Raw genomic sequence first — 24,016 nt, 5'->3', positions numbered from 1 at the left:
CAACAGAAGTCTGGCTCCATATCAATCTGTTGGATTTTGCCTTTTTTCTAGGTTTTTTTCCTCCATAACTTACAGCAGGTCCGATTTGTCAGAATCTATCAGGGTAAATCTGAGAGACTGGGTTAATTATCATCACGTGTTTTCACAGGGATCTAAATGTAGTCCTTAACCAGTAATGAAGGCCTATATGTCATATCCAAGCTGGAGGTAAGTAGGGAAATGGGGGCACTAGCAGAAATAATGAGGCCTCCGACAGGCCCGAGACTACAGCCACCTAAACATATTGTTGTAGGTGAATGGACAGGTTATAAGACATGTTGGGGCGTCTGACAAGCTGGAGGCCTGAGACAGAAGTAGACCAGATTATCTTTGTCATTAACCACAACAGCAATTCTCCTAATTAAATGGCAAGAGAATCTGGATTTAATTAAAGACACGAAGGCTAACACTATGCATTATTCCTGGGAATGGTGAAGTAGGCATCCTTTAGATCCAACTTCACAAGCCAGTTTTTTCTAACAATATGTCTCTCAAGAGATGGATTCCTCCCAACTTGAAGTGTCTTTAGACCAGGAATCTGCTGAGAGCCCTGAGATTTATAACGGGTCTCAATTATTTGTCTTTTATCTCCACAAGGAAGAGTGTACTCACAAAAACCCTATGATTCCAAGGAACTTCTACAAAAGCAAACTTTTGTGTCATGGAATCCACCTCTTTTTCCACCACCTTCAGTTGGTCTAATGGTTGATTCAGTTCTCTTGGGCAAGGAATTCATTTTTGAAGCCCTGAATGGTTTCCCGAACCCAAGGATCTTGTGTAATTGACTCCTAAGCCTGGGAAAAGAACATGAGGCGACCCCCCACTTTTCCCAGCGAAAAAGAAATAGGAGGAATGTTTGTACTCACTCTGAACGTTGCTAGATCCTTGTCCACGCAACCTGAAGCCTCTCGCACAATTGATTGCCCTTGTTGGTGGTAAAATAGTGGCAAGGCACCCGGGTGGTAACATCTACCGACGCCTCTTCGTCTGAAGGTGGGCCTCTGGGAAGCTCAGATGGTAGAAAAGCCCCTTCTTCCATCCTGACCAAAAACACCTTGGTTGAAACCTTCTCTCATATTTGTTTGTGCTCAGTACAAAGACGTAAATGTAGCCACATATTTTCCTGGTGCCTTGATAATATCTTCCCCCCAAAAAAGGCCTTTGGGGTTTTACAAAGGTTCTTTATCTGCCATGTCACCTAATTTGAGATTAATCTTAGTTAAAACAACCCTATGCCGCTCTGCATAAGCCAAGCATTGGCGTTCTCTAAGGGAATTAAAGCCCTCTGGCTCCAACCCCTAGGTTAATATCTGCTGGGGTCCCATTGCAATGGGCCTCTTCTGCCATGTCAATTATTCTGTCTTTGGGTCTTAAGATATCAGAAGACGGTCCTGGCAGGCCTTAAGGGATCTTTTAATCCTTTTTCTAGGATTTCCTCCTAAGCTCAAATAAAACAAATTATTTGTATACTATCCAAATTAGGTGTCAAACAAACTTCCTTCTGGATTACTGGTACAGAGCATTCAGCCCTCAAGAGATTACGTGTCTCTCGCTAGGGAATTCTTATCCACCTTCTAATAAATTTCCCTTCATGATCTTGAGGCCACCATTCAGCACTTCTTGGTTGCCTGATGTTATGAGGTGAGAACATCTCTTGACCAAAGGGGTCCATTATTGTACCCTATGAGGATGATGGGCTCTCATCTTCTTTCAGGAGGCCTTCCATGTCCATATAACCCCGATCCAGGTCAAAGATGTATTAATCGAGTAAGTGCTCCTTTTGATGCCCTTGATTTTCCGTGGCATATACCTGCGCATCAATATGTGCATCCAGGTGTTTAGACCTCCCAAAACGCTCATGGAAGATGCCTCTTTAGTGTTCTTAACCTTCTTTAACCTCTTGCCCCCTTTTTACCGCACTGAGGCAGACGGCGGTCGTAGGGTGTCAGGCCGGGAAAGGCGCTGCCCGTTTTTCGGTTTCGCCTGGCGTCCGCTGCGCAGCAGCGTTTGCGCAGGCGAAAACTTTTGAGAAGTGTATGTGGCTTGGTCACCGCCTCTCACTTCCATTGGCTAGCTCCATAAATGGAGGCTAGCCATTGGAAGTGAGATCTGTCCGTCACGGTCCGAGGCGATTCGTGGGCGTTCCGGCGATCTTTTTCTCATCCTGCCCCTTTTCCTAGGTCATGCGGCGGTGGGCGGTGGTTTATTTTATTTTTTTCAAGCTTTGTTTTCGCCATTTTGGAAGTGTGGTTTTCAGGGGTGGGTTGCGCGATGTCCCGCTGTCCGTTCCCGCCCCCCCTCCCGCTGTCCGTGTGCCCGTTCCTGCCCCCCCTCCCGCTGTCCGTGTGCCCGTTCCCGCCCCCCCTCTCGCTGTCCGTGTGCCCGTAGGTGCTTGTTGTACTTGCAGCCACAGTCAAACCATTCTCAAGATGGCCCCCACAGAGATGTTATCATAGGCCCTGGGCCTCCATACAGCCACGCAACTGCATGCAGCAGATCTCTTCCCCAGCGCTGCCTCACATTTACATTGGATCTCAAAGTCTCGCCTGGGCAGCAGAATGCTTAGCAGTCATCCATCTCCTCCCACGTTGCAGGCCCGCTCCCTGTGTACTCACTAAGCTCATCAGCCACGCTGGGGTAGCGGGCCCATCCTGCATCAAGCCCCTGTCATCTTACACAACTTAGCGCTGGGGGTCTTGTGGTCAGCGCACTCTGAAGCCTCTCTCCGGTAAGTGTTTAATCACTGCAGCGGCCTCCGGATGGCCGTCGGTCGGCCGCACTGGATGGTATTGCTTCAGGCTGCCGGCAGCCCTCAAGTTAATTCGCCGGTAGTGCTTGTGTAACTGCCCTATACCGAATGTTTCTGCTGCTTGTGGGCAGCGGTCACAGCACTTGGTAGCAGTCCTACCTTCACCGCTATTGCCGCTGTCATCGCATAGCCGCGCCATCCGGCACCCCTAGTGGGTACCTCCAACAAATTTAGTATTAGGGAGCAATGCAGGCTATTGTCTGACAGCGCCTGAACAGCAACTCCGCTATAGTGTACCTGCCGGCAGGTCTCCTTCGTGTGGCTTGGGCGGTTACCTCTCCGTGTCAAAATCCCGTCATCTTGTTCATTGTGTCCAAGGTGCTGCTTCTCAGCAGTGCGATAGTTCTGTGCTCTCTGTTACGCTAATAGCGGAATAGCGCAATAGCGGTTTGCGGGTTGCATGCTGGGGATGGCTACGGAGAACCATGCCTCCGAGTAGCCACAAGTGGCGCAGCCCTGCCCCCTGCAATGGAGTTTTGGCGCTCAGTGCTTGAGTGATCACGTCACGGAAATCATGGAGCTCCGTGTTGGTTTACGGAGTGCCTAATGGTGGCCCCCTTGATGCCCTTTGATGTCCGGCTGATGCGTTGATACGCAGCATTGTGTCCGAATCTCACCACTGGCTGTTCTTTCTTTGGACCGGCATCCTAACAGCTGGAGGTGCTGGTGAGGTACCGGCAATTGAAGTAAAAACGGCGCATTGAAACCTCCTTGAGTGAAGCTACCGGGAAGGTGCCTGGAGCTTTCACAGAGGTTGCAGACTGCAGAGGTCGGAGAGGCAAGAGGTGAAGGGGTGCAGACCTGAGGTTGGAGCCAGGAGGTAGGAGGAACGGACTAAGCTGTTTTTTTTTAATCAGATTAAACTAGCCTTAATGCTTAATTGGTGCACAGGACTTTCTTTGAGATCAAGCATTTTGCTCTAGGTAATGGCCCAGGGCACCCGGTTGTGCCCCCTCCTCCATTGCTACAGGTAATATCTCCCGCCTCTTTGCCCCATTTGCCCCTCTCCATTGCTGTCTGCGCTCTGATGCTAGGATGCATGTATTTTAGTCTCTCCAGTGATGGGTGCATTAGTGCGCAGAATATGTAAATCTGTGGGCTGGAAATCTTGCGGTTTCTGTCCGGTTGTCCAGTGTGAGGTCACATGGAGTGCTAATGCTGCTCCTTGCCTTCTGTGTCGCTTGCTATTCTTCCCTTCATCCTGAACCCCAGCCTGGGCTCCTTTCTTCCACCCCTGACAACTTTCATTCCCACTCTGCAGATCCCACCCATTCCTTAACACCCACTCAGCCTTTTTACCTCATAACCTGTTGCCAGACCTCTTCATGTGCCACACACCTTTTCAATCTCTACTACTCATATTCCTGTACCTCCTTTATATTACTAGAGTACGTGGGGGCAGGTTTGCACCCCACTCCGGACGCACAGCGTTAGGAGCATAACAAAGATGCCAGAGGTTAATCCAATTTGTCAGTATTATTTATTTTCATTTCGTCTTTCCATGTGTAACATTTATCATGGTTACTTAGTCACTAGTTACTTTTTATCTTCTTTGCAGCCTTGGCTGGCTCTGTGTGTGTGTGTGTGTGTGCGGCTGGCTCTGTGTGTGTGCGGCTGGCTCTGTGTGTGTGTGTGTGCGGCTGGCTCTGTGTGTGTGTGTGTGTGTGGCTGGCTCTGTGTGTGTGTGCGGCTGGCTGTGTGTGTGTGTGCGGCTGGCTGTGTGTGTGTGTGTGTGCGGCTGGCTGTGTGTGTGTGTGTGTGTGTGTGCGGCTGGCTGTGTGTGTGTGCGCGGCTAGCTCTGTGTGTGTGTGGCTTGCTGTGTGTGTGTGTGTGTGTGTGTGTGCGGCTGGCTCTGTGTGTGCGGCTGGCTCTGTGTGTGTGTGTGCCTTTGTGTGTGCGTGTGTGTGTGGCTCTGTGTGTATGTGTGGGTGCAAATGCAATAGGTCTCACATTTGCGAGAGATTAAGCTAATGGCAATGTAAATGACAATGCAATTTATTTATCTGTTTTCAAAACTAACACATAAATACAAATTTTGTCATTTACAATGCCAATAGCTCTAACTTTTCCAAAGGCGAAACCATTGCATTGTAAATGCTTGTTTCCTCTTACTTCTCGTCTTGACGGGTCATGCTTTAATAGACGCATCAGGAGAAATGCGAGAATGCCGCCTGAAAAGGACGGCTTATTCCAATTGCAGCAGCGAGAGCATATTTCTTTGACCCGCCTGCAGCTATTAAGACACGTCAGGGAAGAGAAAGGTTCTGAAGGCGGTAGCTCTTTCAGCGTTATGAGTGTGTGCTCCTTGCAGATAATTGAAAACAAACAACGCATGCGGAAGGGACCACTAACACCACATGGAGCCAATTAACACCTACAAGGATGGCAACAGGTGAAGGAGCAGTCTGTTGTAAGAGATTTAAAAGACACAAATATGTGTAAAATATAAAGATAACATTTTTTTAAAGAAGGAACAGCAATTAAAATACACAGAATGACAATTAAAGAGAGTAGGTTTCAGTAAATTGGAAACAAATGTAATCTAATTGAGTATTCTAAATATAAAGGATAAGAATTAAAAAGAAAACAAGCATTTGCAATGCAATAGGTCTCGCATTAGGAAAGTGTGAGCTATTGGTATTGTAAAAGACAATTTTTTTAAATATGTGTTGGCTATGAAAATATAGAAATTAATAGCATTGTTATTTACAAAGCCAATAGCTTACACTTTCCTAATGCGAGTCCTATTGGCTATGGCAATGCTTGTTGGTAGCAAGCAAGGACAGTGCTGTTGTGGTGCTGAGTGATGCTGTTATGGTGCTGAGTGATGATGTGGTTGGGCTGAGTGATGTGGCAGTGTATTAGAGTGATGTGGTGGTGTCCCAGAGTGATGTGGTGGTGTCCCAGAGTGATGTGGTGGTGCTCCTGAGTGATGACCCTGAGTGATGTGGTGGTGTCCCTGAGTGATGTGGTGGTGTCCCTGAGTGATGTAGTGGTGTCTCAGAGTGATGTGGTGGTGTCCCAGAGTGATGTGGTGGTGTCCCAGAGTGATATGGTGATGGCCCTGAGTGGTGGTGGTGTGTGGCGTGCTGCAGGGTGAGGCGTGAGGCAGTGTGAGGCGTGCGGCAGTGTGAGGCGTGCGGCAGTGTGAGGCGTGCAGCAGTGTGAGGTGTGCAGCAGTGTGTGGCGTGCAGCAGTGAGAGGCGTGCAGCAGTGTGAGGCGTGCAGCAGTGTGAGGCGTGCAGCAGTGTGAGGCATGCAGCGGTGTGTTTGGCGTGCAGCAGTGTGTGGCGTGCAGCAGTGTGCAGCATGCAGCAGTGTGAGTAATGCAGCAGTGTGCGGCAGTGTGAGGTGTGCAGCAGTGTGAGGCGTGCGGCAGTGTGAGGCGTGCAGCAATGTGAGGCGTGCAGCAGTGTGTGGTGTGCGGCAGTGTGTGGCGTGCAGCAGTGTGCAGAAAGCAGTGTGAGTAATGCAGCAGTGTGCAGCAGTGTGAGTTGTGCAGCAATGTGAGGCGTGAGCAGTGTGAGGCGTGCAACAGTGTGAGGCGTGCGGCAGTGTGCAGCATGCAGCAGTATGAGTAATGCAGCAGTGTACAGCATGCAGCAGTGTGCAGCAGTGTGCGGCGTGCAGCAGTGTGAGACGTGCAGCAGTGTGAGACGTGCAGCAGTGTGAGGCATGCAGCAGTGTGTGGTGTGCAGCAGTGTGTGGCATGCAACAGTGAGGAATGCAACAGTGTGAGGCATGCAGCAGTGTGTCATGCAGCGGTGTGAGGCGTGCAGCAGTGTGAGGCGTGCAGCAGTGTGAGGCGTGCAGCAGTGTGAGGCGTGCAGCAGTGTGAGACGTGCAGTAGTGTGTGGCATGCAGCAGTGTGTGGGGTGCAGCAGTGTGTGGCGTGCAGCAGTGTGTGGCGTGCAGCAGTGTGTGGCGTGCAGCTGTGTGAGGCGTGCAGCAGTGTGAGGCATGCAGCAGTGTGAGGCATGCAGCAGTGTGAGGCATACAGCAGTGTGCAGCAGTGTGAGACGTGCAGCAGTGTGAGGCGTGCAGCAGTGTGAGGCGCGCAGCAGTGTGAGTGATGTGGTGGTGTCCCTGAGTGATGTGGTGGTGTCCCAGAGTGATGTGGTGGTGTCCCAGAGTGATGTGGTGGTGTCCCAGAGTGATGTGGTGGTGTCCCAGGGTGATGTGGTGGTGTCCCAGAGTAATATGGTGGTGTCCCAGAGTGATATGGTGGTGTCCCAGAGTGATATGGTGGTGTCCCAGAGTGATATGGTGGTGTCTCTGAGTAATGTGGTGGTGGTGTGTGGCATGCAGCAGTGTGAGGCGTGCAGCAGTGTGAGGCATGCAGCAGTGTGAGGCGTGCAGCAGTGTGAGGCATGCATCAGTGTGAGGCGTGCAGCAGTGTGTGGCGTGCAGCAGTGTGTGGCGTGCAGCAGTGTAAGGCATGCAGCAGTGTGAGGCATGCAGCAGTGTGAGGCGTGCAGCAGTGTGAGGCGTGCAGCAGTGTGGGGCGTGCAGCAGTGTGAGGTGTGCAGCAGTGTGAGGCGTGCAGCAGTGTGTTGCGTGCAGCAGTGTGCAGCATGCAGCAGTGTGAGTAATGCAGCAGTGTGCAGCAGTGTGAGGCGTGCAGCAGTGTGAGGCGTGCAGCAGTGTACGGCGTGCAGCAGTGTGTGGTGTGCGGCAGTGTGTGGCGTGCAGCAGTGTGCAGAAAGCAGTGTGAGTAATGCAGCAGTGTGCAGCAGTGTGAGGTGTGCAGCAATGTGAGGCGTGAGCAGTGTGAGGCGTGCAACAGTGTGAGGTGTGCGGCAGCATGCAGCAGTATGAGTAATGCAGCAGTGTACAGCATGCAGCAGTGTGCAGCAGTGTGTGGCGTGCGTGCAGCAGTGTGAGGCGAGCAGCAGTGTGTGGCGTGCAGCAGTGTGTGGCGTGCAGCAGTGTGAGGCGTGCAGCAGTGTGTGGCATGCAACAGTGTGAGGAATGCAACAGTGTGTCATGCAGCGGTGTGAGGCGTGCAGCAGTGTGAGGCGTGCAGCAGTGTGAGGCGTGCAGCAGTGTGAGGCGTGCAGCAGTGTGAGACGTGCAGCAGTGTGTGGCATGCAGCAGTGTGAGGCGTGCAGCAGTGTGTGGTGTGCAGCAGTGTGAGGTGTGCAGCAGTGTGAGGCGAGCAGCAGTGTGAGGCATGCAGCAGTGTGTCGTGCAGCAGTGAGGCGTGCAGCAGTGTGAGGCGTGCAGCAGTGTGAGGCATGCAGCAGTGTGAGGCGTGTAGCACTGTGAGGCATGCAGCAGTGTGCAGCAGTGTGAGACGTGCAGCAGTGTGAGGCGTGCAGCAGTGTGAGGCGCGCAGCAGTGTGAGTGATGTGGTGGTGTCCCTGAGTGATGTGGTGGTGTCCCAGAGTGATGTGGTGGTGTCCCAGAGTGATATGGTGGTGTCCCAGAGTGTTGTGGTGGTGTCCCAGAGTAATATGGTGGTGTCCCAGAGTGATATGGTGGTGTCTCTGAGTGATGTGGTGGTGGTGTGTGGCGTGCAGCAGTGTGAGGCGTGCAGAAGTGTGAGGCGTGCAGCAGTGTGAGGCGTGCAGCAGTGTGAGGCATGCAGCAGTGTGAGGCATGCAGCAGTGTGAGGCGTGCAGCAATGTGTGGCATGCAGCAGTGTGCAGCGTGCAGCAGTGTGAGTAATGAAGCAGTGTGCAGCAGTGTGAGGCAAGCAGCAGTGTGAGGCGTTCAGCAGTGTGTGGTGTGCAGCAGTGTGCAGAAAGCAGTGTGAGTAATGCAGCAGTGTGCAGCAGTGTGAGGCGTGCAGCAGTGTGAGGTGTGCAGCAGTGCGAGGCGTCCGGCAGTGTGCAGCATGCCGCAGTATGAGTAATGCAGCAGTGTACAGTGTGCAGCAGTGTGCAGCGTGCAGCAGTGTGAGACATGCAGGAGTGTGTGGTGTGCAGCAGTGTGTGGCATGCAGCAGTGTGTGGTGTGCAGCAGTGTGTGGTGTGCAGCAGTGTGAGGCATGCAGCTGTGTGTCGTGCAGCAATGAGGCCTGCAGCAGTGTGAGGCGTGCAGCAGTGTGAGGCGTGCAGCTGTGTGAGGCGTGCAGCAGTGTGAGGCGTGCAGCAGTGTGTGGCGTGCAGCAGTGTGAGGCGTGCAGCAGTGTGAGGCGTGCAGCAGTGTGAGGCGTGCAGCAGTTTGTCGCGCAGTGTGAGGCGTGCAGCAGTGTGAGGCGTGCAGCAGTTTGAGGCATGCAGCAGTGTGCGGCGTTCAGCAGTGTGTGGCGTGCAGCAGTGTGAGGCGTGCAGCAGTGAGAGGCATGCAGCAGTGTGAGGCGTGCAGCAGTGTGAGGCGTGCAGCAGTGTGAGATGTGCAGCAGTGTGAGATGTACAGCAGTGTGTGGCATGCAGCAGTGTGTGGCGTGCAGCAGTATGAGGCATGCCGCAGTGTGAGGCGTGCAGCAGTGTGAGGCGTGCAACAGTGTGTGGTGTGCAGCAGTGTGAGGCGTGCAGCAGTGTGTCGTGCAGCAGTGTGCAGCATGCAGCTATGTGAGGCATGCAGCAGTGTGCAGCGTGCAGCAGTGTGCAGCGTGCAGCAGTGTGAGGAGTGCAGCAGTGTGCAGCGTGCAGCAGTGTGTGGCATGCAGCAGTGTGTGGCATGCAGCAGTGTGAGTAATGCAGCAATGTGCAGCGTGCAACAGTATGAGGCGTGCAGCAGTGTGAGGCATGAAGCAGTGTGAGGTGTGTGGTAGTGTGCAGCATGCAGCTATGTGAGGCGTGCAGCAGTGTGAGGCGTGCAGCAGTGTGAGGTGTGCAGCAGTGTGAGGTGTGCAGCAGTGTGTGGCGCGCAGCAGTGTGTGGCGTGCAGCAGTGTGTGGCGTGCAGCAGTGTGTGGCGTGCAGCAGTGTGTGGCGTGCAGCAGTGTGAGTCATGCGGTAGTGTGCAGCATGCAGCAGTGTGAGTAATGCAGCAGTGTCCAGCAGTGTGAGGCGTGCAGCAGTGTGAGGTGGGCAGCAGTGTGAGGCGGGCAGCAGTGTGAGGCGTGCAGTAGTATGAGTAATGCAGCAGTGTGCAGCAGTGTGTGGCGTGCAGCAGTGTGAGGTGTGCAGCAGTGTGAGGCGTGCAGCAGTGTGAGGCGTGCAGCAGTGTGTGGAGTGCAGCAGTGTGAGGCGTGCAGCAGTGTGTGGTGTGCAGCAGTGTGAGGCGTGCAGGAGTGTGAGGCGTGCAGCAGTGTGAGAAGTGCAGCAGTGTGTGAGGGTGTGAAGGTGAGTGAGGGTGTTGGAGGGTGTGTGAGAGTGAGTGACGGTGAGTGAGTCAGCACAGTCTGCCATATAGAATAACATGGGGGCGTGTTTTATTTTTTTTTATAACAAAATGTAAACGTGCATTTGAAAAAACACAGAGTATTAACATTAATTTGCCAACTAATATTTACGGGTTACCACTGTCCTGGCACTGGAAGCCTTCACTTGAAGTAAATGCGACCCAGGCTCCAATTGCACTTCACCCGTGATTCAGCTTGAAGCATGTTAAGATCGTTCCCTTCACGTGAGATTAGTTGTTGAATAAGCAGAGTGAACTGCATAGATACCCGATCAATAGTTACGGGATAGTAAAGTTTGGTACTGAAATCCTTCCGTTATTGTTGAAATTTGCCATAGACGAAATAAGCCATAAAAACGAAAGTAAAGCATAAGCGTTTTAAACCCGCATGGTTCCCATGAGATTTGTTGTTTAGTAACAAAACGAACAGCATTTATAGCCGATAAATATTAACGGGGTACCAAAGTGAAAAAAAAATGCCTCCCGTGTAAGTGAAAAGTGGCGCTGGGTAGAAATTGCCTACTAACAGGATTATGATAAAAGCGTTCAAACAGTGCAAGAGTAAATAAAAGGGTATTTAAAACTCACGCGTAATGAGAACAGCAGCAGTTAAATATGTACCATTAAGTATTAAGAATGCAGCTGGAGCCACGTTACTCGTAATTTTTGGTGTTGCCCAAGATGGACATAATAAAAATAGTTTTATAATTTTGTTAATAAGTACGTAGTTTGTACAATAACTCATGTAGGTAAATCAGTGGCCTTTGCTTTGTTAAAAGTAAGGGAGCCTAAAAGTCTGTACTAGCGTTAGAGTTCTCCATACCCCCGACAGTTACGGAAACCAAGACGATACATCTCCGAGTTGTAAACATCCAAATATTTTCTTCAGCAGCATGTGTGAAATGCAGATAAGTAACTTGAGAGAAACAAACAGCAGGATGGCTAATTTGCGAAACCTCCATGTTTCTGGCATAGTATCTGCACCATGCAAATCGGTAACTTTACAAAACAAGCTCTTGGCATTACTGTGGCAGGGGGGCGGTGGAGCGGGAGCGCATTCCTTTGAAATCTGATGGGGGTTGCGGGGGAGCGGCTTGGGAGCGGATTCCCTTGAAGTCTGATGCGAGGCAACGCACGTGCCTCACACGACTGCATCACATGAACTGGACGTGAATCGCAGTTGGTAGAGGTTTCGGACAGCCTTCTATATACTCGCCTATCTATCCCTGCGGGATGGAAATAGTCGAGACCTAAAAACAGATAATGGAGATATTTATGTGCTTGGAGCCGCATTTAAAAGAAGCAGACTGTTCTTTGTACATGCCTATTATATGTCAGGAAGGTTCTGTCCTGGAATACTTTTTTGTGATGTATTACTTCTAAGTGCTGAGTGGAGTGGCATTAAAGGGATAATGCATAATGGCAGCCTCCGGTCTTGTAATGAAATCAGGTCACATTAAAGGGGAGGTACAGGAAAGCTGGATCAGGATATAGAAAAGGAGGAGACAAGCTAAAGGATATAAAGTTGGAGTAAAGGTAATGTAAATTGAGTAGTTTTCCAGCCAAAGCTGAAATTTCACAGAGGAGAAAGGATTGCATTTTAAGGGGCTATTCTTGGTATGTCTGACTGGCAGAAAAGACGCCCAACAGGAGGAAAACGTTTGTGAGATAAAACAAACTCTTAAAGATGAAAGCTAAAAACATAAAAATAGATGCATCCAAATCGAAACATTGGAAATTATATTGAAAATGACTAGCTGTTAATAACTTAAAAATATTTAACGAAACATTGAAGAAAAAGGGAACCTCGAATGATGGAAAGCACTCGATGGGTCGGTGCTAAGATTGTGTGCACAACTAGGTTTCTTTTGAGTGTTCATTGCATTCAAATAAGAATTTGTTTCTGCTGCTTCCCTAAAAACGTTAGGTAAGGTCTTTCATGTAACATCATAGAGGCATTCGGTGCTCGGAGAGTGCTCAAAGATCACTGAAACACCGGCCAGAAAGACACAAAAGGCCCACTTAAAATACATTCCCATCTACAGATATATCCATATAGATCCCCAAGGGTCTGGCACAGAAGGATATGTCCCACTGGAGACAGGAACCACAAGTGGGCTGATACAGTGCAATAAGGAGAGGGGTGTTTTCACTAATGAGAGAAGGACCTGTCCCACTGGAGACAGGGGGAACACAAGTGGGCTGATACTGTGCAAAAAGGAGAGGGGTGTTTTCACTAATTTAGTGGGCAACAGAGGTGCTGGTCTCCAGGGGGCTGGTGGGCAGCACTTAGGGGCATATCTAGAAAGAATACACACATTAAAGTTGCTGTGTTGCGTGAAAATGAGAGAACAGAAAAGCACCATATTTACAAAGAAATGGTTCAGTTCTGCCATCTATGCACTGACGCACTTTCTGCAGGTTAGCGCCAACCCAGGTACCCTTGTGCCATAGTGCAAGAGTGCCTGCATTATGGTCAGGATAGTTTTGTGAAGGAAGTGTGCTGCAGAGAGTAAAGTAGAGAAGAAATGTACAAATAACTCAAAAAGGTGCAAAATGTTTGTGCAAACCCATGTCCACATATGTGTAAATATGGGATTGCATTAAAAAGCACAGGATTGCCTATACACCACCCAAGGAACACCTACCTGGCACAAAGTAAGGCATGGCAACGCATAGCTTTTTTTTTTTACAAAGCCACACAAACTGACAGTAGCATAGCTTCATAAATACCCCCAAAAATCTGCGTCTGGGCTGCAACAAAAAAAGTGATGCGACCCCTACGCAAAATCTTTGTAAATCTGGGCTTTTTGAGGGCTGGAATGAGGTTGAGTATGAGGGATGAGGCGGTAGGAGGTCCAGTAGATGACATTTCTTTGGCCCCACAATAAAGCAACAGAAGCATGCCACTACAGCTAGAACTTTAAAGATCATCCGCGAGCTGAGAGACAACAGAACCTAAGCTAGGCCATGCAAAGTCTAAGGTAGACCGCTTCAACCACACACCCATGATTGAGAAATGGATAGATTTCCTCAAAACAAAGAGACTGATTACTCACCAACTAGACCCCCACAAGCCACGTTTCTAATCCATACCAATGTTGGGGTCCAAATGACCTTAATTTGAGATTTCTAATCCATTCACGCTCCCGTTATTCAGATCAAGTTCAATATCTCTCCGGTTCATGTTATCTCCTCCCTACACACAGGTGGGAGCTGTGCTGGTCTGCCGTTCATGTCCTGGCATGTCAGGATTACTTTCTGTTTTTTTTAAAACAAACTGCAAAAGTGGGAGTTAGTTTCTGGGTTTTTTTCAGAAACAAACCTCGAGAGTGTGTTTCTGAAAAACAAAAATACAATGTCTCTAGCATACTGCGAGTTTTCTCCAAATGTGCTAGGACGTTGTATTTCTTGGAGCCCATACCTTGTATGGCTGTCACAGTCAGGTGAAAAAAAACTGTTGGAAAGCTTGTCCTAAATTGGTGGTCCTAAAATGCTGCTACTCCAGTGGTTCTCATCCTTTCCAGGCTGTGAAGTGCTGTAGTGCCTGGTATACGTTTGGTGCGGAGAGGGGGCCCTTGTTCACTGAACTTTTTATTGCGCAGCCCTACAGGAACGGTGCCTGTCCTCTAGATGGCGTTCGGATTCCCCTTGGACCATGGTTTTTCACTCCCCCTGCGCCAATCTGTCACTCTCTTAGTGCACCTGATAATTATTAGATTCCCCATTTGATTCTTGTGATCGGTTACCTTCCTTTGCCTCAAATTGTAAAGCGCTCTGATATCTTTCGGGATCAAGTTTGCGCTATATAAAACTTTATAAATAAAATAAATAAATAAATTACCCGGACAGTGGAGTCTGAGCATTTTGTCCGTCGCCCGGTGGAGCTGCTCGACTCAACAATCGAGGAGATCGGCCTTGGTTCATCCCCTTGCCCGCCACCTACCCAGCCGGACTTCGGGCTCAGTTACTCCCCGTCTCCCTGTCTCTCGCTTATCCCCTGCTTCGAATTTCTGTAATTCTCCTCTCTTCTTTAAACAGTGTCTTTTTTACTGTGGAGACTGAACACCCATGACCGCTGCCCGGTGGAGCTGTCCCATGCAGGAAAGGCGGAGTCTGGCTCTGGCTCACCCCCTTGGCCGTCACCTACCCAGCCGGACTTCGGACATTGCTTTTCACTGTTTTTCATCGCTCCTCTATCTCTTCTCTTCAACTACCCGACTGCTATGTTCACACTGAGTACCTTCCCACTTCAGACACCCCTAGCCATACCCACCTGCCTCTACCCTGCCTATCTGTCCCCTCTATCCTCCACCTTTCCTATAACATGAGTCTTGGTTAAGTTATGCTCTAATATCTTCTATTACTGTGTTAAGATCACGTCTTTCTTTCCCTAGCACTTATTGTTAATTGGAACCCCAATTGATGTAACAATGTAAAAATGACTTGATACTATGTCCTCATGTAAAGCGCTCTGATACCTTCGGGTCTAGCCAGTGCTATATAAAACTGTTAAAATAAATAAAATAACTAAATACATTTTCACTCACTTTCCTACGTCAGTGCTCAGTGTCACAGAATAGACACACAGCTCAGGGTTGGACTGGAACAGAAACAAGCACTTGCAAAGCAATAGGTCTCACATTTATGCTAGTTTAAGCTATTGGCATTGTAAATGACAATGCCAATAGTGTAAACTCGTGTAAATGCGAGATCTATTGCATTGCAAATGTTTGTTTAATTTTAAAACTGAGAGCGGAGCCGCTTCAAGGACCCCGCGCTCAGTTTCTTTTTTTTTCTTTAACTTTAACACTGCGCGCAGTGTCCTTGAAGCGGGCGCCGCACTGAGTGTTAACGTTAAAAAATAAAGAAAGAAACTGAGCGCTGTGTCCTGGAAGGGGCGCCGCGCTCTGTTTCAAAGTATAAAAAACAAAAAACAGAGCGCGGAGTCCCAGAAGTGAACACCGCGCTCAACATTGAAGATAAATACAATTAAAATTGAAAATGATTGCGGTGTCCCTAAAGTGGGCTTAGCAATCATTATGCAAATTCCCAAAAAAGCAGCCGCCACTGTCCCTATCAGTGGCAATAATAACAAGCATTTGCAATGCAATAGGTCTCGCATTTACACCAGTTTGAGCTATTGACATCGTAAATGACAATGCCTTTTATTTTTTTTAACGTTTTTAAAATATAAATAAAAGGCCTTGTCATTTATAATGGCAGAAGCTGAAACTCTCGTACACCGAACCCGTACGTATTCTATATATCTGCAGTGATAGTGATCTCAGATCAATATCTGCAGTCATGTTGATCTCACACCTATATTTGCAGTGATAGTAATCTCACACCTATATCTGCAGTGATGGTGATCTCACACCTATATCTGCAGTGATGGTGATCTCACACCTATATCTGCAGCGATAGTGATCTCACACCTATATCTGCAGTGATAGTGATCTCACACCTATATCTGAAGTAATGGTGATCTCACACCGAAATCTGCAGGGATGGTGATCTCACACCAATATCTGCAGTGATGGTGATCTCCTGCCTATACCTGCAGTGATAGTGATCTCACACCTATATCTGCAGTGATAGTGATCTCACACCAATATCTGCAGTAATGGTGATCTCACACCTAGATCTGCAGTAATAGGGCTCTCACTCCTATATCTACAGTGATAGTGATCTCACACCTATATCTGCAGTGAAGGTGAACTCACACCTATATCTGCAGTGAAGGTGAACTCACACCTATATCTGCAGTAATGGTGCTCTTACACCTATATCTGCACTGATAGTGATCTCACACCTATATCTGAAGTAATGGTGATCTCACACCTATATATCTGCAGTGATAGTGATTTCACACCTATATCTACAGTGATGGTGATCTCACATCTATATCTGCAGTGATAGTGATCTCACACCTATATCTGAAATAATGGTGATCTCACACCTATATCTGCAGTGATAGTGATCTCACACACATATCTACAGTGATAGAGATCTCACACCAATATCTACAGTGATAGAGATCTCACACCTATATCTGCAGTGATAGTGATCTCACACCTATATCTGCAGTAATGGTGGTCTCACACCTATATCTGCAGTGATTGTGATCTCACACCTATATATGCAGTAATAGTGATCTCACACCTATATCTTCAGTAATAGTGATCTCACACCAATAGCTGCAGTGATAGAGATCGCACACCTACATCTGCAGTGATGGTGATCTCACCTATATCTGCAGTGATAGTGATCTCACACCTATATCTGCAATGATGGTGATCCTACACCTATATCTGCAGTGATAGTGATCTCACACCTATATCTGCAGTGATGGTGATCTCACACCAATATCTGCAGTGATGGTGATCTCACACCAAAATCTGCAGTGATAGTCATCTCACACCTATATCTGCAGTGATAGTCATCTCACACCTATATCTGCAGTGATGGTGATCTCACACATATATCTGCACTGATGGTGATCTCACACCTATATCTGCAGTGACGGTGCTCTCACGCCTATATCTGCAGTGATGGTGATCTCACACCTTTTTACTGTTAGCACATTACTACAGCAAGGCCAAGCGAAAGGAGTCCCTTGTGGGTGAAGGGGCATTTTGAGACTCAATAAACAACTAAGGAAGGCTGGACTCTGGTGTTGAGCAGTGACTGGTTGAAGAGTTGAAGGGAGCCTCGGCGTCTGGCAGTGGGGGGAGATGGTGCACACGTGTGCTCTGGAGGCAGAGGGGGGAGATGGTGTATGTTTATCAGCACAGAAATCTTATTAAACTAAACATTAGATTTAGGGTGAGGAAAAATACAGTAGCGTGAACGCTTTATTTTGGTGTAGACTGAGCGCAGTGCTGTTTTGTAATGTCGTCAATGGCAGACATAATCACATTTAGAAAAAAAAAACAGACTTCGGAAACATGATCCGTCACTACACGCCTCCTTTATATAAGAAATACCCTCATGACAGCCGTTAAGCAAACAATCCAATTTGGATGGGCTGTCCCAAAAGGAGACAGGGCGGTAACAAAGAAGCCTCATTTTCAATTGGAGGCCACCGTTTAGCATAAACGATGACGCCAGCCTATTAAAAATAATGGGCGGTGCTTCAAGTCCCCTTCTGAAATCTCCTCTACCACAATATGTCTCACAGAGCGAGCAGCGCTTGCACGCTGCAACGCTAGGAGAGACCTAAAAATAGTGCTTACCCCCTAGATAAAGCAGGCCATGTAACGAGCCAAGTAAAAGGTCCAGTCGTTATGGGCCATAAATAAAGGAGACAAGGCGGTACCAAGGCAGGACTAACAAGCCCATTTACGAATCAGAAGCCCCCATTTAAGAAGGACAATGACACAAAGCCAATGACAAATATGGGCCGACTGCTACTGCATACCCTAATACAGCATGCCTCGCAGAGCGAGCAGCGCATGCGCACTGACGCTAGGTTCGACCTAACAAGGCCTGGGAAACAAAAATAAAAGTCATCCGTGTAACCCAATCAGAAAGCTGCAAATGTTGCACATACTTGCAAATCAGGGCAATTTTGAACTAGTAAGACACGCTACATAGGTGTCTTGAAGAACATTGAAAACCATGAATTTGTGCTTGCTGCAGGCAATGTTTGTGATATTATCTTTGAAATCAACAATAGAAAGTGGCCCACCAGCCCATAAAGCAGGCCCACAAACCACCAGAAAACAGCCCACACACTGACCTGTGTGACCACCCCTTCTGGCACTGTCAGATTGCCTTTAGACCAGTGTGATCCTGACACATCTTATCTGTCATACACTGTCAATGTCACTGGACAGACAAACCAAGGCTTACTTTTATTTATGAAATTGCCGAATTTCTAAAGCTCTCCGCACCCTTGAAAAAGCAGTAAAGTGCTGATTTGCATCAGTTGCCTGGGCGGCCTTCCAGGGTTTGTTTGGTTGGAATGATGGATGGGAGACTTAAGTAACAGACAGATCCAAGGCACACCTGTCCTACCCACTCAACAGAGAGACGCTTTATCTTTCACACACTGAGTGTTCCTTGAAAGGCAAAAGACAAGCCTTCCAAGGATTTGCCAGTTCCTTGGCCTACACACAACATTTACCAGTCACACAAAGAGTGAAAAATGTACATTACCATGCATTAATAACCCGCAATTACAAACTGAATCCCATGTAAATGGGAAGTTGTTTTCCAGTCAAAATTCCACGTGGAATTTTCTATTCTGTAGGTCGTAACGCACATATTTTTCATCTGCTTAAAGCAAGTGGTAAATGTATGTGGGGGGCCTGTCTGAAATGGTGATAGAGAGGTGTGGGAAATAAAGAAGGATGGGCTAGATAAAGTCTGGTAGGAGGATCCCATATACAAAAACTGATGGAGGAAGCTTGGCTGCTGCAGCAAAATCTAATGCGATTTTACCAGGCCGAGTTACCGCCTGACAGAGTTAACGCCGGAGTAAATCTGGTCCAACACCCTGGAGAAACAGGTGCAGGGACACCGGACAACTATTTTTTTTTTTAAATGTTTATTTGTATATTAGTTTTCCACCACAATCACCTTACATAATGATCAAATATATCAATACATGCACTTCCAATAGTACTCAGGCAGTGGTAAATCAGAATCCATGTGATAACACAATCGGCATATTAGGTCAGGATGAGTAATGTCCAAACGTTGATTAATAACTAAGTAGGCCCAATATTCTCATGTTATAACCAGAATACACAACTGCATTGTAAATATGCATGTGCTGCAGAGCCATATAACAACAAGTCAAACTATCCCACCCTCCCACATCCCACCCTCAACCCACCCACTCTCACTGGCGTGTCAGTCTCTACAGCATAACATATCGCAATAACACATTGGAACAGCACTAGTTAAACAGGGCTCCATTTATATGTCAGTGCACAAAAACATGACTATAGTAGGGGGGAACACACTCACACACTCCAAGTTCTGTCTATTGACTCACTCATTCACGAGGCTTCATTTTCTACATGTTCGCTTGACTCCGAACCAGAGTCTGCATCTGCAGTCTTAAGGTCTGTGACTAGGCCTTCCCATGCCAGCGCTGCTTCCAGCGCCCTATCATTGTGGGATCTCTGGGCCTGCTGCAGGCGAACTATGCTCTCACTCCCCGCCCATGTAAGCAATGCAGCCTTCCATCTGGCGAAACTGGGCCCCCCGGCAGCCTTCCAGTGGGTCGTGATCTCCCTTTTGGCCAGCAACAATCCTAGATCCAGAAATGTACTAGTTATTTTTGTCTTGCTAGTGTGGGGGAACCAATGCAGTAGGCAGGTACCTTTGTCTGGAGTAATCTGCCGCTCCGTAATATCACATAGTAGTGCCACTACATCCTCCCAGTATGTACTTAATTGTGGACAATCCCATAGCATATGCAACAGGCCCGCATCCAAGAACGTACAGCAGGGGCACTGTGCTGTATCTACATGAAAATATTGATTTATCTTCGCCGGGGTGAGATATGCCCTGTGCAGTATGAAGAAATGAACTAGTTGGAATCTGGCATTTCTAGTGCTCTTCCATGCCCTCTAAACTATCTGTGACCAGGCTGAGTCCGGTATGTCTTTATCATTTAATTTCAACAGCTTTATTCGACATTTTGCAGTCCTTATCAATATCCGTCATCCATTGATCATGGACCTTGCACAGCGGCGATAAGCCCTCCCCAAGCATGCGTTGATATAAGCAGGTGACGGCTTTATAGGTGCTTGCTGCCATTACCACATATTGGCATGCCGAGCTCACCGGTGGTTCCGACAGGCCTCCTCCCCAGTGCTTTAGATTGGCAGCCACCAGGGCCGTGTCAATTAAGTAGTGACCCCCTGGGTGCCCGAATCTCTCCTGCAGTTCACTATAGGGTAATAAAGCGCCATCCTCTTATAGGTCTCCTACGACCTGTAGTCCAAGCGACTCCCACTCCGCCAGTGCCGACCAGTCTCTACCAAGCGGAAGGGTGGTACACATACCCAAGGGTATCTCCGGGGCGTAAGGGCACTGTATCCCAACTTTACAATGGTATCGTCTCCAGCAAAGCTGCATAGTGCGTTCCTCAATGGATAGTGAGTCCATGTATAGTTTTTGCTGGAGTACAACAAACGACAGCACGTGTCGAGGTATATCCGGTTCGATGTCTCGCTCAGGACCTCTGAATTACAGCGCCACCGCCTGGGTGAGCCCCTGAAACTGTGCCGCCAAGTAATACAACTCGAAATCGGGTACTGCAAGTCCCCCTTCCGCTCTCAGGCATACTAGTGTATCTAGCGCTACCCTCAGTCTCCCATTCCCCCAGATAAAGCCACCAACCATAGATCGGAGTTGCTGAAAATAAGCAGCAGGTATCCACACTGGTAAGGTTTGGAAATAATAAAGCAACCGGGGCATTGCCACCATTTTCAAAAGGGCCACGGGACCCGCCACTGACAGTGGCAAGGTTCCCCAAAACTGCATGCTACTTTTAACACCTCGCATCGCCCTGCCAATGTTACCATCCAGTAAGTCTTCCTAGGCATGATAGATATGCGTCCCCAGGTAGGGAAGACAGCGGGGTTCCCACTTGATGTCCTGCGTGGGAGGGGGCGAGTCGCATGCCGGATCAACCGGAAAAACGCAAGTCTTTGCCCAGTTTACTCTGAGTCCAGAAATGTCCCCGAACCTGTGAAGCAACGCACGTGCTCCCTCCAGGGCAGCCCCTGCATCTCTTAAAAACATTAGGAGATCATCTGCTTATAACGAGATAAAGTGCATGCAACCACGGAGTCGCAGGCCCTGGTATGCTCCCCCCAATCTGGCACGAATAGCCAATGGCTCTATGGCCAGTGCAAATAACAGCGGGGATAGCGGGCATCTCTGCCGAGTACCACGCCTCACTGGATACGAGGAAGAGATGACCGCTCCAACCTTCACCCTGGCGCTCGCCGAAAAATATAATATTTCCGTCCAGTGCACATAACCCTCCCGATTCCAAAGGCCCTCATAATAAAAAACAAGTAAGGCCACTCCAAACTATTGAATGCTTTTGCAATATCCAAGGAGAGGATTACTGCCTGTTTGTCTTCGCCATGGTCCTCACCTAGAATTCGTAGCAAGCGGTGTACATTACCTGCAGTATTGCGTGTAGTAATGGAGTCGAGTGGCCAGAATACGGCTCAAGATTTTGTAATCCGTGGTGAGCATGGACAGGGGGCGATACGCAGAGGGGTCAGCAGGGGCCTTCCCTGGTTTAAATAGAGGTATGATGACCGCCTCTCTAGCGGAGGTCGGCAAAACCCCCAGCTCCCTGGCCTCACGAAAGACCAACAGTAGTCTAGGGGCAAGATATCTATATAGGTCGAGTAAAACTCGATGGGCAAGCCGTCGATTCCCGGAGTCTTGTTATGCGCCATCTGTTTGATAGCGCACCTAATTTCGGACAGCGTGATATCTTGGCCAAGGGAGTCAGCCTGTTCTGCATCTACGATGGGCAGTTCTAAATCTCCCAGAAATTCTCGCATGTAGGTTTCACTGGCCTGCAGTCGACTATCATACAATTCCGCATAATAGTTACGAAATTGGGCATTTATCTGATGCTGAGCATATTCCATGTGCCCTGTCGGGGAGGCCAGCGCCAGAATAGGAGTGCTTCTAGGAGGGGGTTAGCTAGCCATGCCAGCAAAGTACCCACCTTATCCCTCTCAGCATGTGCTCGGGCCAGGTAAGCCCTATGGTCAAAGCACCTCAAGCGTTCATCACTGCAGCCACGGCCTCTTTAGAACTCAAAACAAGTTCACGCGCCTCTGAGTTAGTTGAATGGGTTCGCTCGGCTTCCCTAAGCTTTCTCTCTGCTAAGTCTTGTAACAACACCTTCCGAACTCCCACCCATTTAGTAATACACAAGCTCCGGATCACCACTTTAAAGGCATCCCACTCAATTGCAGTCGACATGGCTGTGCCCTCATTATCACTAAAGTATCGTTCTATTCCCGTCTCTAACTCAGCACGGAAGGCCGGGTCATCCAACATCTCCGGACGTAGTTGCCAGGACGGTACGGCTGGGCGCTCCAGGGTCCAGCAAAAGCTCACCAACAGCGGGTTATGATCTGAGATGGTGCGCGATACATATTCACTATGAGCTACTATAGTAGCGAGTCCAGTGCTACATAGGAGCGCATCAAATCTCACATGTAAATCATGCAAGGCCGAGAAGTATGACTAATCCCTTTCTCCATGGTGTTGTGCGCGCCACACATCTATGAGTCCCCAGCTATCCTGCCACTGACATCTGACGTTTGATAACTTATGTATTGGGGCATCAGGCAAAGGGGGATGAGATCTATCCATGGTCACGTCTGCTATGGAGTTAAAGTCCCTTCCTAACAGTACCGGATTTGTGAAGTAGCCAGCCAGGGTTTCAGACATTCGAGCAAAGAAAGTCACCTGTTCCACATTATGGGCGTAGATACTGCAAAGGGTCACATCCCGCCCGTGAAGGTGTCCTTCAACCACCACATACCGGCCCTCAGGGTCTACTAATTGGTCAGTCAACTGGAAGGGGACTCCCGCCCGGACCCAGATCAATACCCCTCTCGCAAAGGCCGAATAAGTAGTATAATAAAGCTGCCCTCTACTTACGCTGCAATGCTAATCCTTCAGTCTTAGTTAGATGCGTTTCCTGTAGGAACACTATCTGCGCGTCTCTACATACCAGATAGAAATGAACCTTGTATCGCTGTTGCATAGAGTGCAGTGGCGGCTAGTGACATTTGAAAGTAGTGAGGCGTAAAATGATAATCATATTGCACCGTAGCGAGCGAGTGTAGCGAGCGGGCCCGAACCCCCTAAGGAGGGTTTGGGGGGATTTCCCCCAGAGAAAATTTTGAAAAGAGAGTGGAAAAATGGTGCATTTTCAAGCAAATTTCAGAAAGCAGGAAGGTTAATAAAGCAGTTGTGAAAGTGCAGTTATTACATTAATAAAGTGGTGTCATATAACATAGGTAGCTGCTTATTCAGCATAACCACAGAGCTTCATAACAGACTTTGAAACACAATGCATTGCTGAGTACCTCACAGATGTATTTTAATAACAAACAAATAAACAGGACGCAAACTAGCAGCATTCAAACAGAGTGTTCACTTTTTGTAAATAAAATCAGCACGTCTGTCTTTAATGGAAGCAAACTTCTCAATGACTTGAACATTGAAGTCTGGTATTCTTTTAACTAAGTCACTCTCTATAGAAAGCATCGCTAAGGCATTCAGCCTTTCCTGAATCATGGTATTTCTCAGGAATGTTTTAATTCTATTCAAAGCGGAAAAGCAACGTTCCGCCTCTCCTGCTGTCATCGGAGTGGTTATGAGTATTTTTAGTAAAGTCACTGTTTCTGTTAGTGTCTTTTCCATGTTAAGGTTCAGAATTAAAGCAAGCAAAGAAATTGCACTAGTGGCCTGCCGGTATACATGCATTCCATACAGTACAGTTAATTCTGTTCTCAGATCCTCTTTGTTGAGCATAGGGTAAGCATGCACAGTGGTATTCAGTGCTTGCTCAGCGAAGGAATTATCATATTTTGCAAACAGATCACTTCGTAGTAATGTGGCACTCACCAAATGCTTTGTAAAAGAAAAGCGTTCCTTTGCCTGCATAATTATAGTGTCACATATCTCTTTGGAAATTCAGACCAGACTGCTGATGTTTTTTCTGCGGTTAGAGAAACTAGAATCATTTGGCAGTCTGCTGTCTAAATTGTCAACCCCTTCTCTGACTTTGTTCATGCTGGTGACAAAGTCGTTGGTAGCTGTTTCCACATAGACAGTATCTATTTCACGTTTTTGTAACTTTTCA

The sequence above is a fragment of the Lissotriton helveticus genome, chromosome 3_1 (assembly GCF_964261635.1).
Source record: "Lissotriton helveticus chromosome 3_1, aLisHel1.1, whole genome shotgun sequence".
NCBI lineage: Eukaryota > Metazoa > Chordata > Amphibia > Caudata > Salamandridae > Lissotriton > Lissotriton helveticus.
This window is presented reverse-complemented; position numbering follows the sequence as displayed.